The 14,776-nt window shown below is 39.8% G+C and overlaps 1 protein-coding gene across 2 annotated transcripts in view; it reads left to right on the top strand.

Annotated features, from left to right (window-relative positions):
- The window catches only part of LOC142435926 (histone deacetylase 8-like), a 111,704-nt gene that overhangs the window by 26,178 nt on the left and 70,750 nt on the right, over nt 1–14,776 (top strand). The window lies entirely within an intron of this gene.

Here is a 14,776-nt window from a genome sequence, read left to right as displayed (position 1 = left end):
CTCTTCTTTTAAATTTTGTATGTTAGTGGCTTTTTTGTTTATCAGCGTGTTGGTGTTGCTGCTGTCGACGCCATGTTCTTATGTGCCACTTTGGTGCTTTCGAAGCCATCTGCATTTGTATTCACATATTACTATATCAGCAGGTCCACCTAGATAAGATAGGCTGGACAAACAATGTGAGAAGAAAATAGCAGGACCAACGGTCCCGGAAGAGGCACATGAAAGTGTGGGAGGTAGGGGAAGGGAGGAGGTGTTGGCCAACACAGGGACAGGGAACAACGAGTGGTTTAAAACTAGTGGACGGAGGGGATGGGAGGACTGGTAGGGAGTGACCAAGGGCAAGGTAACTGAAAGGAATTACTGAAACCAGAATGAAGGCTGAACATGGTAGTGGGACAGGAGGAAAGCGTAAGGAAATAGAGGAAAGGAGTAGGAGGCAAAGGACATACATAGAAGCCTAAATACAGACATGTACATATGTAAATATTTTTATAATTATGGGGAAAATAGACCTAGGTACATTATTTATAGGTTCAGTAGTAGGGTAGCAGATGGACATTGGGCCACCTTGCGCATACTCCCTCAATACAATAGCACCTTGCTCAGGTCATTCCATGACACCCACCTTCCCGACATGATCGCTGAAGACAGATGTGTGCATTAGCAAATGTGGTGAAAAAAGCTGATGGTGCCCGGCTATCAAAAAGATATAGCATCTGGGGTCTTAAAGGCTTGAAGGCAAACAAGCGGCCATCTAGCTGAGAAGCAAAAAAGCCCACAGAGAAGAAGCACAAAAGCCTGTGTGATCACGAGATGTTGAAGGGATCAGATAACAGACACCAAAGAACAAAAACCATCATTGTGTGATCACCTTCTCCACATAAACGCTGAAGACGAATGTGTGCATAAGTAAGTGGTGAAGAAGGCTGATGGTGCCTGGCTATCGAGAGATATAGTGTCTGGGGTCTTAAAGGCTTGAAAGTAAACAAGCGGCCATCTATCCCAGAAGCAACAAAGCCCACATGGAAGCAGCATACCAACGGATCATGAAGGGCTGAGGGGACCAGGTTTCCAGCAACAAAGGCGGGGGAAAAATTTGAGGGGAGTGCGTGATGGGAACCCAATGCCCATCTGTAGACCACTGGACATCCCTTGCAGAGGAGTAGTGGGGAGGAGATGAGTCACTCAGGGTTCAATGTAGCAATAATGAAACTCACAACCTTCCTCTAGTTCTTAAATGCTTCCTCCCAACTATCATGATCCCAATTCTTCCTTGCAAACCTGGTTAATCCAAAGGATACACAGCGGTACAGATGGGAACTAGAAACACAGGGAATCTAGGACAGATGAACCTCTCAGGACCAGTGGTGAGAGTGGCGATACCGGGAGGGAAGGAGCGGTAGAAAGGGGGAACCAATCACAAGGCTCTACATAAAACCTCCTCTCTGGGGGATGGGCAACAGAGAAGTGGGTGAAGGGAGATGCCGGGCAGTGTAGGATAAGATAAAATAATAATTTATAAATTATTAAGGGTTCATGCGGGAGGGGAGAGTGGGAAGGGAGCGGGAGGACAAAAAGGTAAATGAGCTGATTCCAGGAACACAAGTGGAAGGCAAATTTTGAGAAAGATGAGGGCAACGAATGTATAAGAGTGCTTTACTCAACTGATGTATGTATGGATTGTGATAAGAGTTGTGAGCCCCAATAAAATGATTTAAAATAAATAAGTAAAATGGATTGTGGTAATGATTGTACAACTCTTCTTGATATGATTGAACTATTGAGTCACATGGTATATGGATGTAGTGCCAATAAAACTGTTAGAACAAAAGTGGATAGCATTGTGAATGATTGAAATCCCAGAACACCTATTTGAGTTCTCCCAGAAACTACTCATAGACCAATAGACAATTCTTCAAACAAAACTAGGGGATACTGCATGATTTAAAATCAGGAATGGTGGTGTAGCCTGTCATCGTACTTAAACAATGTGTGTGCTGTGCAGATGATTAGAGAAACTGGACTATGTGAAGAATATGATATCAGGATTGGAGGAAGACTAACTATCTGTAATATGCAGATGATACAACCTTGCTTGCTGAAAGCAAAGAGAAACACAGCTGTTGAAGATCAATGGCTACAGTCTTCAGTGTAATTGCACCTTAAAATATAAAATGTAAAAGCACTGGTTTGACACAGTGATGTTGGTACATGGGATCTTGGGAAATCTTCAACTTATTAAAAATCTTTTATTCATTTTTATTTTTTTTAAAGATCATTTTACTGAGGGCTCATAACAAGCCATACATCAATTGTATCAAGCACATTTGTACATGTTATCATCATTATTTTCTAAACATTTACTTTCTATTTGAGCCCTTGATATCAGCTCTTTCCCCATACCCCCGTCCTCCCCTCCCACCATCATTACTCCTTGATAAATTGTTATTATTTTCATATCTTACACGCACTGCTGTCTCCCTTCCCTGATGGTTTCTTTTTTGTTTGTGTTTATTTTTTAAACGTTTTATTAGGGGCTCATACAACTCTTATCACAATCCATACATACATCAATTGTGTAAAGCACATCTGTACATTCATTGCCCTCATCATTCTTTTTTAAACATTTTATTAGGGGTTCATACAACTCATCACAATCCATACATATACATACATCAATTGTATAAAGGACATCTGTACATTCTTTGCCATGATCATTTTCAAAGCATTTGCTCTCTACTTAAGCCCTTTACATCAGGTCCTCTTTTTTCCACTCCCTTCCCGCTTTCCCCTCCCTCATGAGCCCTTGATAATTTATAGATTATTATTTTGTCATATCTTGCCCTATCCGGCATCTCCCTTCACCCCCTTTTCTGTTGTCCGTCCCCCAGGGAGGAGGTCACATGTAGATACTTGTAATCGGTTCCCCTTTCCAACCCACTCACCCTCTACTCTCCAAGTATCACCCCTCAAACCCCTGGTCCTCAAGGCATTATCCACCCTGGATTCCCTGTGCCTCCAGGTCCTATATGCACCAGTGTACAACCTCTGCTCTATCCAATTTTGCAAGGTAGAATTTGGATCATGGTAGTTGGTGGGGAGGAAGCATCCAGGATCTGGGGGAAAGCTATATTCTTCATCGGTGCTACATCGCACCCTGACTGACTCATCTCCTCCCCTAGACCCCTCTGTAAGGGGATCTCCAGTGGCCGACAAATGGGCTTTGGGTCTCCACTCTGCACTTCCCCCTTCATTCACTATGGTAATTTTTTTTTTGTGGATATTGCCTTATACCTGATCCCTTTGGCACGTCGTGATCGCACAGGCTGGTGTGCTTCTTCCATGTGGGTTTTGTTGCTTCTGAGCTAGATGGCCGCTTGTTCACCTTCAAGCCTTTAAGATCCCAGACAGTATCTCTTTTGATAGCCTGGCACCATCAGCTTTCCTCGCCACATTTCCTTATGCACCCGTTTGTCCTCGGTGATTGTATCATGGATTGTATCATGCAGCCAATGATATGATATTTTGTTTTTTGATGCCTGATAACTGATCCCTTCGGGACCACGTGATCACACAGATTGGCGTGTTCTTCCATGTGGGCTTTGTTACTTCTGAGCTAGATGGCCACTTGTTTATCTTCAAGCCTTTAAGACCCCAGACACTATCTCTTTTGATAGCCGGGCACCATCAGCTTTCTTCACCACATTTACTTGTTCACCCACTTTGGCTTCAGCAGTTGTGTGGGGAGGGTGAGCATCATAGAGTGCCAATTTAATAGAAGAAAGTATTCATGCATTGAGGGAGTGGTTGAGTAGAGGCCCAAGGTCCTTTTGCCACCTTAATACTTAACCTATAAATATAGACACATAGATCTATTTCCCCATCCTCATATATGTATTTGCATGTACATGTCTTTGTCTAGACCTCTATAGATGCCCTTTGCCTCCCAGCTCTTTCCTCTATTTCCCTTGACTTTCCTCCTGTCCCACTATCATGCTCCGTCCCCACCTGGGTTTCAGCAATTCCTCTTGTTTACATTACCCCTTGATCATACCCTACCAGGCCTCCCACACCAACCTCACCACCAATTTGGTTCACTTGTTTCCCTTGTCCCTGGGTTTGTTAACACCACTTCCATTCCCCCCAAGTGCCCCTATCCCATGTCCTCCCGGAACTGTTGGTCCCGTTGTTCTTTCTAGATTATTCATCCAGCCTATCTACCCAGTAGTTTTTAAGCAGTTTACTATTCATTTGCTTATATTTTATTTATTTTTCTTGAGTTTCCTGTTGATTTCTAATAGTACAGCATTGTGATCTGAGATTGTGTTGTAGAAATATTCTGCATCTTTGTTGAGTTTTTTTCTAGTTATTTTGTTCTTCATTGAAAGTTTATCAAATCCACCCAGTATTATTGTGGAGTTATCTATTTCTCTTTTCAGTTTTGTTAGAATTTGATTTATGTCTTTGGACTCTTTCATTGGGTGTGTAGATCCTTATCATGGTTATGTCTTATTGTTGGATTAACCATTTAATCATTAGATAATGCCCTTCCGTATTCTTTATGGTGTTTTCCTTGAAATCTATTTTACCAGAAATTAGCATTGTCACTTTGCTCCTATTTTGCTGCCATTTGCTCAGTATTTTTTTGTTCTTTCATCCCCCCAGCAATTTTATTAGTATATAATTCAAAAATCATGCAATTCAGTAGTTTTATCACATCAAGAAGAGTGTTACAATTATCGGCATAGTGTGTTTGGCATATTTTCTTCATTCTTTTACTAATCGCTATTAGCTCCCCAATTTTCCCCAACCTCTCCTGTCATATCATCAAGGAAGCAGTAATCTAGTTACTGTATCTATACATTTACCGATTCTGGGTATCATATATAGAAATGCACTATAAAACAAACCATCCTTTCATTTTTAGCTTATTTTCATTTTAAGATATGTCTTTTACAGGTATCCTATTAATGGATCATGGTTGCTTATCCTTTGATTCTGTGTTTCTTGCCTGGGGCGTTTACTCCAGTTACAGTCAATGTAATTATTGATAGATATGTAGTTACAGCTTTCCTATTACTTATTTTAAAATGTTATATTTGAGATATAAAGAACATATCATAGAATTCAATAGTTTAATCATATTAAGAAGGGTAATATATTCTTCACCACAGTCAACATTGGAACATTTTCTTTCTTTTTGTACCCATTGCTGTTGACTGCCCATTTCCCCCACCTCCCCTTTTGTACCTCTCAATAATTATTAATAGTATTATTATCTTCATAGAGCCACCCTTCTTGACTTTCCTATACGGAAAAACATAAAGCGTGGACAAAGAACAAAAAAATTGGCCAAATAAAACAGAGACAACCTCAATAGAACAGATAGCAGAAAATATTTTAAAACCAGAATAAATTCAGGTGGGAGATATAATGACACGTTGTTACATTCTAGCCTAATGACAGCTGCCAATATCAGACAATACTCTTTTCCTGATAGTATGGCTATTGACATTCCTACATTATGGTCAGTGGGGACTCACCCTGCAAATGGATTTAGGGCTTCCACTATTATTCGTAACATTTTAGGATCTGGTCCAGTTCCTTCCTCTGGGTTTTATTCTTTATGATCTTTGGATCACTCAAGCTGTCGTGCTTCTTTGTGGAGTAGCTGATTGCTCACTTAAGTGGCTGCATGTTTGGAGACAAGCCTTTAAGACCTTAGATGCTATTTTTCTAATAGCCGGGCACTGTCTAATTTCTTCACAACACTTTGCTGTAGTACGCTTATCTTCGGTGATCTCAGAGCAAGTACTGAGCATGGCCATCTCACAAGAACTAATTGTTCTTAAGGTCACAATTAAGTGGGAGCTCAAAATCCATTCATATATGTAATATATTTATATATCTCCCTGGTTTGCTTTGTAGATACCATTATCACTTTATTAGAGTGCATCATAAATCATCCACTGAGGCATATAGTAATTCTATTGATAGTTACATTATTTTAGTCAGTGGTATAGAAAACACTGTTAAAAAAGGAGACTACATGTTTAGGACATCTTTTTAGACCCTATACTGTACAGCTTTGAAAATTAGGTGATTGGACACTAGTTACACAAACCATGAGGGTTAGAGATATGGCAATATTTTCAGTAACACTCATTTGCAAAGGAAGGACCATGCCTGGTTGGCTAACATGTCCCAAATAAGTAGAGAGAGCATTAAAAAGGCAAGTACATGTTGATCCTAGGTTGCCTTTTGTTGGACAACCTCTAAGCAATTGGTGTGAACCAATTTCCTAATCTTGGGATAGAAATCATCTGCTTCTTTCCCCATTAGATCATTTCACTTTTAAGTTCAAGAGAGTATTTCAGTCCTTTAGATCAGCTACAAGTGAGTTTAAGGTAAATCCAGTTCCCTTAGTGGAATTTCCCATTCAAATTCTGCTGTGGTGTGGTCTGTGAATGGGTATTGTGTATCTTGAAAGGACAGTCTAGTGTTACAGTTGTCTATAATATGTTGTTCGGGTCACGAGAGGTTGGATAGAAACTAGGTCAAAAGTGCCCACTTAGGAACATAATACTGGGTGTATTTGTGTCAGTGGTGGGTTGCCTCACCAGATTGACCCAACATCAGAAATGTAATCTTCTCTAATACAGACATGTCCCACCCTTCCTCTTGATCTGAGTTCCCAGTAAGGTTCACTAAATACTCTTTAAAAAAAAACATTTTATTAGGGGCTCATACAACTCATCACAATCCATACATGCATCAATTGTATAAAGCACATCTGTACATTCATTGCCCTCATCCTTTTCAAAGCACTTGCTCTCCACTTAAGTCCTTTGCATCAGCTCCACTTTTTTCCCCCTCCCTCCCCGCTCCCTCCTCCCTCATGAGCTCTTGGTAATTTACAAATTATTATTTTGTCATATCTTGCCCTATCCAATGTCTCCCTTCACCCTCTTTTCCATTGTCCGTCCCCCAGGGAGGAGGTCACATGTAGATCCTTGTAATCGGTTCCCTCTTTCCAACCCACTCTCCCACTACCCTCACAGAATCGCCACTCACATCACTAGTCCTGAAGGGATCATCTGCCCTGGATTCCCTGTGCTTCCAGCTCCTATCTGCACCAGTGTACATCCTCTGGGCTATCCAGACTTCCAGACTTGCAAGGTAGAATTCGGATCATAATAGTGGGGGTGGGGGTGGGTGAGAAGGAAGCATTTAGGAACAAGAGGAAAGCTGTATTCTTCATTGGTGCTATATCACACCCTGATAGACTCATATCCTCCCCTAGACCCCTCTGTAAGCGGATCTCCAGTGGCAGACAGATGGGCTTTAGGTCTCCACTCTGCACTTCCCCCCCTTCATTCATTATGGTAAAAATTTTTTTTGTTCTGATGATGCCTTATACCTGATCCCTTCGATACCTCGTGATCATACAGGCTGGTATGCTTCTTCCATGTGGGCTTTATTGCTTCTGAGCTAGATGGCCGCTTGTTTACCTTCAAGCCTTTAAGACCCCAGATACTCTCTCTTTTGATAGCCGGGCACCATCAACTTTCTTCGCCACATTTACTTATGTACCCGTTTGTCCTCAGCGATCATATCATGGAGGTGTGCACCCAGTGATATGATTTTTTGTTTTTTGATGCCTGATAACTGATCCCTTTGGAACCTCGTGACCACACAGGCTGGTGTGTTCTTCCATGTGGGCTTTGCTGTTTCTCAGCTATATGGCCACTTGTTTATCCTCAAGCTTTTAAGACCCCAAACGCTATATCTTTTGATAGCCAGGCACCATCAGCTTTCTTCACCACATTTGCTTGTTCACCCACTTTGTCTTCAGTGGTTGCATCGGGAAGGTGAGCATCACAGAATGCCAATTTAATAGAAGAAAATATTCTTTCATTGAGGAAGTACTTGAGTAGAGGCCCAATGTCCATCTGCCACCTTAATACTAAACCTATAAATATAGGCACATAGATATATTTCCCCATTCTCATATATATATTTGCATATGTACACGTTTTTGTCTAGACCTCTATAAATGCCCTTTGCCTCCCAGCTCTTTCCTCTATTTCCCTTGACTTTCCTCCTGTCCCACTATCATGCTCCATCCCCACCTGGGTTTCAGCAATACCTCTTCTTTACATTACCCTTGATCATGCCCTACCAGGCCTGCCACACTCACCTCACCACCAATTTGGATCACTTGTTGTTCCCTTGTCCCTGGGGTTTTTTATTTTATTTTTTTTATTTTATTTTTTTTTATTTTTTTTTTAGTCCCTGGGTTTTTTAACACCACTTCCTTACCCCCCACGTTCCCCTATCCCATTTCCTCCTGGAACTGTCGGTCTCGTTGTTTTTCCTCCAGCCTATCTTATTTAGACAGGCCTGCGGAGATAATAACATGCACAAAAACAAGACAGAGCAAAACCAAGCAGCAATATACAACAAAACAACAACAACAGACCAATGACAAAAACAAAACACAACAAGAAAGAAAAGCTTGTAGTTAGTTCAAGGATCATTTGTTGGCCTTTAGGAGTGTTTTCCAGTCCAGTCTGTTGGGGACCACACCCTGGCCCCAAAGTCCACCTACAGCATTCCCTGGGGACCTTGCCGCTCCATTCCCTTGCTTTTCCGCTGTACTCCTCCAGTGCTTTGCCTGAGTGTGGTGGGATCAGGTCGAGCGCAATTCCCACACTGTGTTTCTGGTGCTGGCCCCTGCAAGGCCATGGGTCAGTGAGGGACGTCAGGTCTCATAGTGGGGCTGTCCATGTGGTCCTCTCTGTGGACTGGCTGCTCTAATTGGGGTTATCATCCTCAGGGCCTGGTGGGCCAGAATGTGCTCCACTCTCTCCTCCCCCTTCATCTGCTCCCGTGTGTTCTGGTCAGATATGTCCCTCTCCTGGAGCTGCAGATTCAATGCTGTCCTTTGAAATAAATACTTCTGGGGGGAAGTTCAAGTATCCACTTAGTATTCGGTACTGGGGCCAACCCCCCAGACTACTCCACGCTGGAATGTTGTACATGGTAGACAACTGGGGAGGAGGTGGGGAAAGGAAAAAAAGGATGAAAATAAGGAAGAAATGGGTAGCGGGGGCAAAGGGGTGCTTACCCACTAAATACTCTTATAGGTGTGTCTGCTAATTTGTATGATCATAGTACACTTCTCCCATCCAAGTACTAACCAGGCCCGACCCTGCTTAGCTTTCAAGATCAGACGAGATCGGGCGCGTTCAGGGTAGTATGGCCGTGGACGATCATAGTACACTTCTATGGCAGGAATTGATTGATTTTCTCCCGCTCCCCCAAACATGGGAGATTGACCCCATCTGAGGTGAGGCTACCTTACTAGAGGTGCTTTTTAAGATACTGAAATATGTGGTTTATAGTAACTAGGCAGGCACACTACGTTGTTGTTTGGGGGCTGTATTAGAAGACTACATGACCTGAGAACAGTAGCTTGCCTTTGTCTTGTTTTTTATCCTTACAGTAGTAGACTCATACAAGATATGTCCTTTTCAACATAAACATTTCCAAGTCCATCCATGTGAAAAGATGTTTTGTTTTTTCATCACTGTTATGTACACTGTGCATGTACCAGTTTCTTTATCAACTGATGGGCATTTGGGCTATTTCCAGCTTCTTGCTAGTGTGAACTGTGCTGCAATGGACAAGGAATAGCATGTGTCTGTTCGTGTTTTGTCTCCTACTCTTTTGGGATATATGCTCAGCAGAGGTATTGCGGGATTGTGTGGTATTTTTATTCCCAGTTTCAGTAAGTGCCATATTGCTTTCCACAGTGATACATGTTCACAGTCCTGCCAACACTGTATGAGAAATTCCAATCTCTTCATACCCTCTCCAGCATTATTCATTCTCTGTTTTGTTTGTTTTTCAATTAGGCTATTGTTATGGGTGTCAGATGGTATCTCATTGATTTTAGTTGCACCTCCCTGAAGGCTAGTGATCCCTGAGCATTTCTTCATGTGGTTGTTAGCTATTCGATGAATTCTATGTTCATGCTATTTGTCAACCTTTTAATTGCATAATTTGTTTTTTTTTCTTATTGAAGTATTGCAGAGTTCTGTAGATTTTAATGATTAGCTCCTTATTTGTTGTATCATTGCGAAAAAAATTCCAGTCTGTGAGTTCTTATTTTACCTATTTTGTAAAGTCTTTTGATGTGTGTGTCTTGTTTTTATTAAGTCCCAGTTGTCTATTTTGTCTTATATGGATTGTGTTTCCTTTATTGTATTTGGTAGTGTATGTATGCCCCTGCTGCATGTGGACCCTTACATTTGTCCCAGTTCTCTTGTTGGTGATTCATCTAGCTCTGGAGTTTACATTTAGGTGGTCTCTAATGCACCTTGAGTTTGTTTTTGTACATGGGGCAAGTTATAGGTCCTGTTTCATTTTTCTGCAAATGCAGATCCAATTTTTTCCAGAACTACTTGTTGAAGAGGTTATCTCCCATTCAATTATTTTTGGTCCTTTGTCAAAAACCAAATGTCTGTTGGTGGATGCTTTTATTTTTGGGTTTTCTATTTTGTTAACATTGATTTATTTATCTATCATTGTATTAGTACCAGGCTGCTTTGACTACTGTGGCTGTATAATAAGTTTAGAGGTTAGGTCGTATAAAGCCTCCTACTTTGTTCTTTTTTGTGAAGTTCTTTGCTTATCCTGGGCCTCTTCCACACCATATGAAGTTGGTTATTAGTTTTCCATTTCTTTAAAGAATGAAGTTGGGATTTGGATTGGAATTATGTTGTATTTTTAGATTATTTTAGGTAGTATTGACATTTTTCATATTATTAAATCTTCCTATCTGTGAACACAGGATATTCTTCCATTTGTATAAATCTCTTTGGTTTCTTGTAATAATGTTCTGTAGATCTCTTTGTATAGGTTTTTTTTTTTGGTGTGTGTTTGTTTAGGTTTATTTCTAGGTGTTTCATTTTTATGTGACTATTTTAAATGATTTTGTTTTCTTGATTTTTTTTCAGGGCTGTCATCGTTATATAGGAATGAAATTTATTTCTACTTGCTAATTTTATATCCTGCTACTTTACTAAATCTCTCAATGGTTTCCAACAGACTTTTTGTGGACTCCTTTGCCTTCTCTAAATATAAGATTATATAATCTGTAAATAGTGGGAGCTTTATTTCTTCTTTGCCCAATTGTATTCATTCCCTTGATTTCTTTGGTGATTCTGGTTAGGACTTCCAGCAAAATGTTAAGAGTGGTGATGAAGGCACCCTTGCTTAGTTCCCATTCTCAGGTAAAAATACACTTTCCCATTGAGTGTGATGTTGGCTATTGCTTTTAAAAAATATGATCATTATTATGTTGAGGAATTTCCTTTGATTCCTAGTTCATCGAGTGTTTTCTTTATCAGAAATGGGTGTTGGATATTGGCAAACACCTTTTCTGTATCTATCAATATTATCATGTGACTCTTTCTTTGCCTTGTTTATGTGGTGCGTTACATTAATTTCGATATTTTTCTAATGTTGAACTCTGTCCTTGCATCCCTGTTATAAATTGCAATAGGCCACAATGAGTTTTTTTTTGGATATGTCATTTGTTACATCGATAAAAATTATGTTGAGAATTTTATATCTTTTCTTGAGGGATATAGGTTTTTAATTTCCTGTCTTTGTGGAGTTTTTGCTTGGCTTTGGTATCAGGGTTATGCTTGCTTTGTACAATAAGTTTGGGAATTTATTGTCTCTATATTCTGAATAGTTTTTGCTGAAATGGTGACAGTTCTTCACTGAAAGCTTGGTGAAGCCATCTGGTCTTGGACTTTTCTTGGTTAGGAGTTTTTTTCTTCTTTGGTTAATGGTCTGTTTAGATTTTCTACTTTGACTGTGTTCATTTGGGTAGATGTATATTTCCAGGTATTTTGTCCACTTGTTTTAGGCTATCAAATTTGTTGGACTACAGCTGTTTGTAGTAGTATGTTGTTGTTCTTTTTATTTCTTTTGAATCTCTTGTGATGTAGCCCTTTACAACTCTAATTCTAGATATTTACATCTTCCTTCTTTCCTTTGGTGTGTTTGCCAGTAGTGTGTCAATTTAGATGATCCTTTCAAAGAAGCATTGGAGCCCTGCTGGCATAGTGTTCATGTGCTATCTACAAGGTCAACATTTTGAAACTGCCAGCTACTCTGAGGGAGAAAACGGGGCTTTCTACTCCCATAAAGAGTTACAGTCTCAGAAACTCACAGGAGCAGTTCTACCCTGCCCTATTGGGTCACTGTGTGACTTGATGGCAGTGAGTTTGATTTGGCTTTGGTTTCAAAGAATCACCTTGTCTTGTTGATTTTTTCCCCGTTGTTTCCCTGCTTTCCAGTTCATTATTTTTTGTACTAATCTTTGTGATTTCTTCTGATATTGGAGGGTTTATGCTGTTGCCCTTCTTCTATTGTTGGAGGCACTGTGTTAAGGTATTGATTTTGTTTCTTTCCTCTTTTCATGTGTGCCTTCATTGCTATAAATGGTCTTTTGATACCTGCATTTGTTATATCCTAAAATATTTGATATGCTATGTTATCATTCTAGTTTGTTTCAAGGAAATTCTTAATTTCATCCATCATCTGTTTTATTACCCTGTCATTTTTAAGGTGTGTCTGTTCAGTGCTTGTCTTTATGTTCCCGTTATTTCTTTTTTTAAAACAGCCTTATTAGCTCTTTATCCATGTCATAAAATTCAATAATTAAATCATATCAAAAAGAGTTGCATAATTATCTCCACATTCACTTCTAGAACATTTTCTTCTTACTTGTACTCATTGCTATTCATGTAAATTTTTTTCTAATTGTGGCCAAAATATCCACAACAAAACATTCTCCAATTCCATAACTTTACATGTATAGTTAACTGTGTTGATGCACTTCATGTTATATAACTTTATTGATATCTTTTTCCAAATTATGCCACCACCATTGACATAAACTCAATGTCCCCTAAGCAACAATTCCTTCTCCTTCACCCATGGTAACCCTAGGTCAAGTTTGGTTTCTTTCATTTTTTAAAGTAGTTTTCTTGATATAATAGTCACATATCATACATTTCCATGGTTAAATTGCTTTAAAATTGTATATACATCATTATAATGAGTTCTAATGCTCTCTCCCTCCTCCCGCATTCATTATTTGCTCCCCAAATTCCTCAACCTCTCCCCCTCTAAACACCCTCCATTGACATCACTGATAAACTATTTCATCAGTTATTATCTCTATGAATCCATCCCTTCTGTGCTCCACAAACTGGGAAACCCAACAGAAACAAAAATAAAACAGCAAGAAGTAATAATAATAATAATAATATATAAGGAAAAATACAAAGAAAGAAGAAATTTCTGTCATGGAACAAGTGAGAAATACTTGAGCCTAGAGAACATTCAGGTTGGGTCAAGAGGGATTTCAACTGACCAAGTATCATTATTACTGTATACCATGGTTGGATCCACCATAATTAAGGTTACAATGATCTCTGTCTGATAGTAAAGCTGTTCCAGTCCCTCGCCTGTGGTAAGAGGGGATTTGCCAGAGGTGTAATCTGACTAGATACTCTATATATGGATTTTGGGCTCCCACTTCCTCCATTGCCTTCTATAAATTAGCTGTTCACAATTTAAGCTCTGATACCTTTTCCTTCATCATATTGGGATTTTGTTATCGTCATCTTTGGATCACACAGGCTGGTGTGTGCACTTAGTTGCCGCTTCACGTAGATGGCTGCTTGTTTGAATACCCAGACACTATTCCAGTTGATAGCCTGGCACCATCTGCTTTCTTCACCACACTTTGCTATCTTTGATGATATTTTCATGAAGGTAAGTATCCAGTAAATGTTCCTGAAATTTCTATAGTTGATATCTAGTTTTATAGCATTGTGATATGAGAAAATTGGATCATAGGATCTCAATGTATTTGACTTTTTTAAGGCTTTCTTTGTGGCCTAGCTTGTGTTTTTTACTTTGGAGTATGTACCGTGTGTGCTGCAGAACATACACTGTACAATTGTCAAATGGAGTGCTTTATGTATATCTAGGAGTGACCTGATTGTATTGTTTAGTTCTTCTGTTTCTTTATTGAATTTCTCTCCCAATGATTTGTATTTCCTTGAGAGCAGTATATTGAAATCTCCTATTATTGTGAAATGGTTGCTTTATCTCTTCAATTCTACAAGGATTTGGTTAATGTATTTTGAGGGTCTTTCATTGGGTGTGTATGTGTTTTTTATGGTTTTATGTTCCTGGTATATTATTTCTTTAATCATTTTGTAATGTGTATTCTTTTCTCTCATTATGTTATTTGCCTTCATGTCTATTTTACTGGAAATTAAATTTTACTACTCTAGCCTTTTTATGGTTGCCATTGGCTTTGCAGCTTCCCCCCCCCCCATCCTGTGGGTTTCTAAGACTGTAGCTGTTTATGGGAGTAGAAAGCCCTAACTTTTTTTCTGAGGAGGGGCTAATGGTAGACCTTGCAGATGACAGTCCAGTGCCTAACCATTATGCCACCATAGGTTCCTGGGTTTATTCATTTGGCTTACTGGGGTGTTTGCCACCGGTTTCTAGGTTGATTTGGTAGTGGGGAACTCACGAACTCCTTCTGGGTAAATTTGGTAGTGGGTGAGAGTGCTGGCACAAGTCTCTAATCATGCAGAGCAGCATAACACAGGCTGTGTGGTGTTGGCTGCCATCTGTTGTTGATCCAGTGGTGCCAAAATAGGTAGTGGCATTT

This window comes from Tenrec ecaudatus (assembly GCF_050624435.1).
Source record: "Tenrec ecaudatus isolate mTenEca1 chromosome 11 unlocalized genomic scaffold, mTenEca1.hap1 SUPER_11_unloc_2, whole genome shotgun sequence".
NCBI classification, from domain to species: domain Eukaryota; kingdom Metazoa; phylum Chordata; class Mammalia; order Afrosoricida; family Tenrecidae; genus Tenrec; species Tenrec ecaudatus.
Note: the sequence above shows the minus strand (reverse complement) of the source record. Positions and strands in the feature narration are given on the sequence as shown.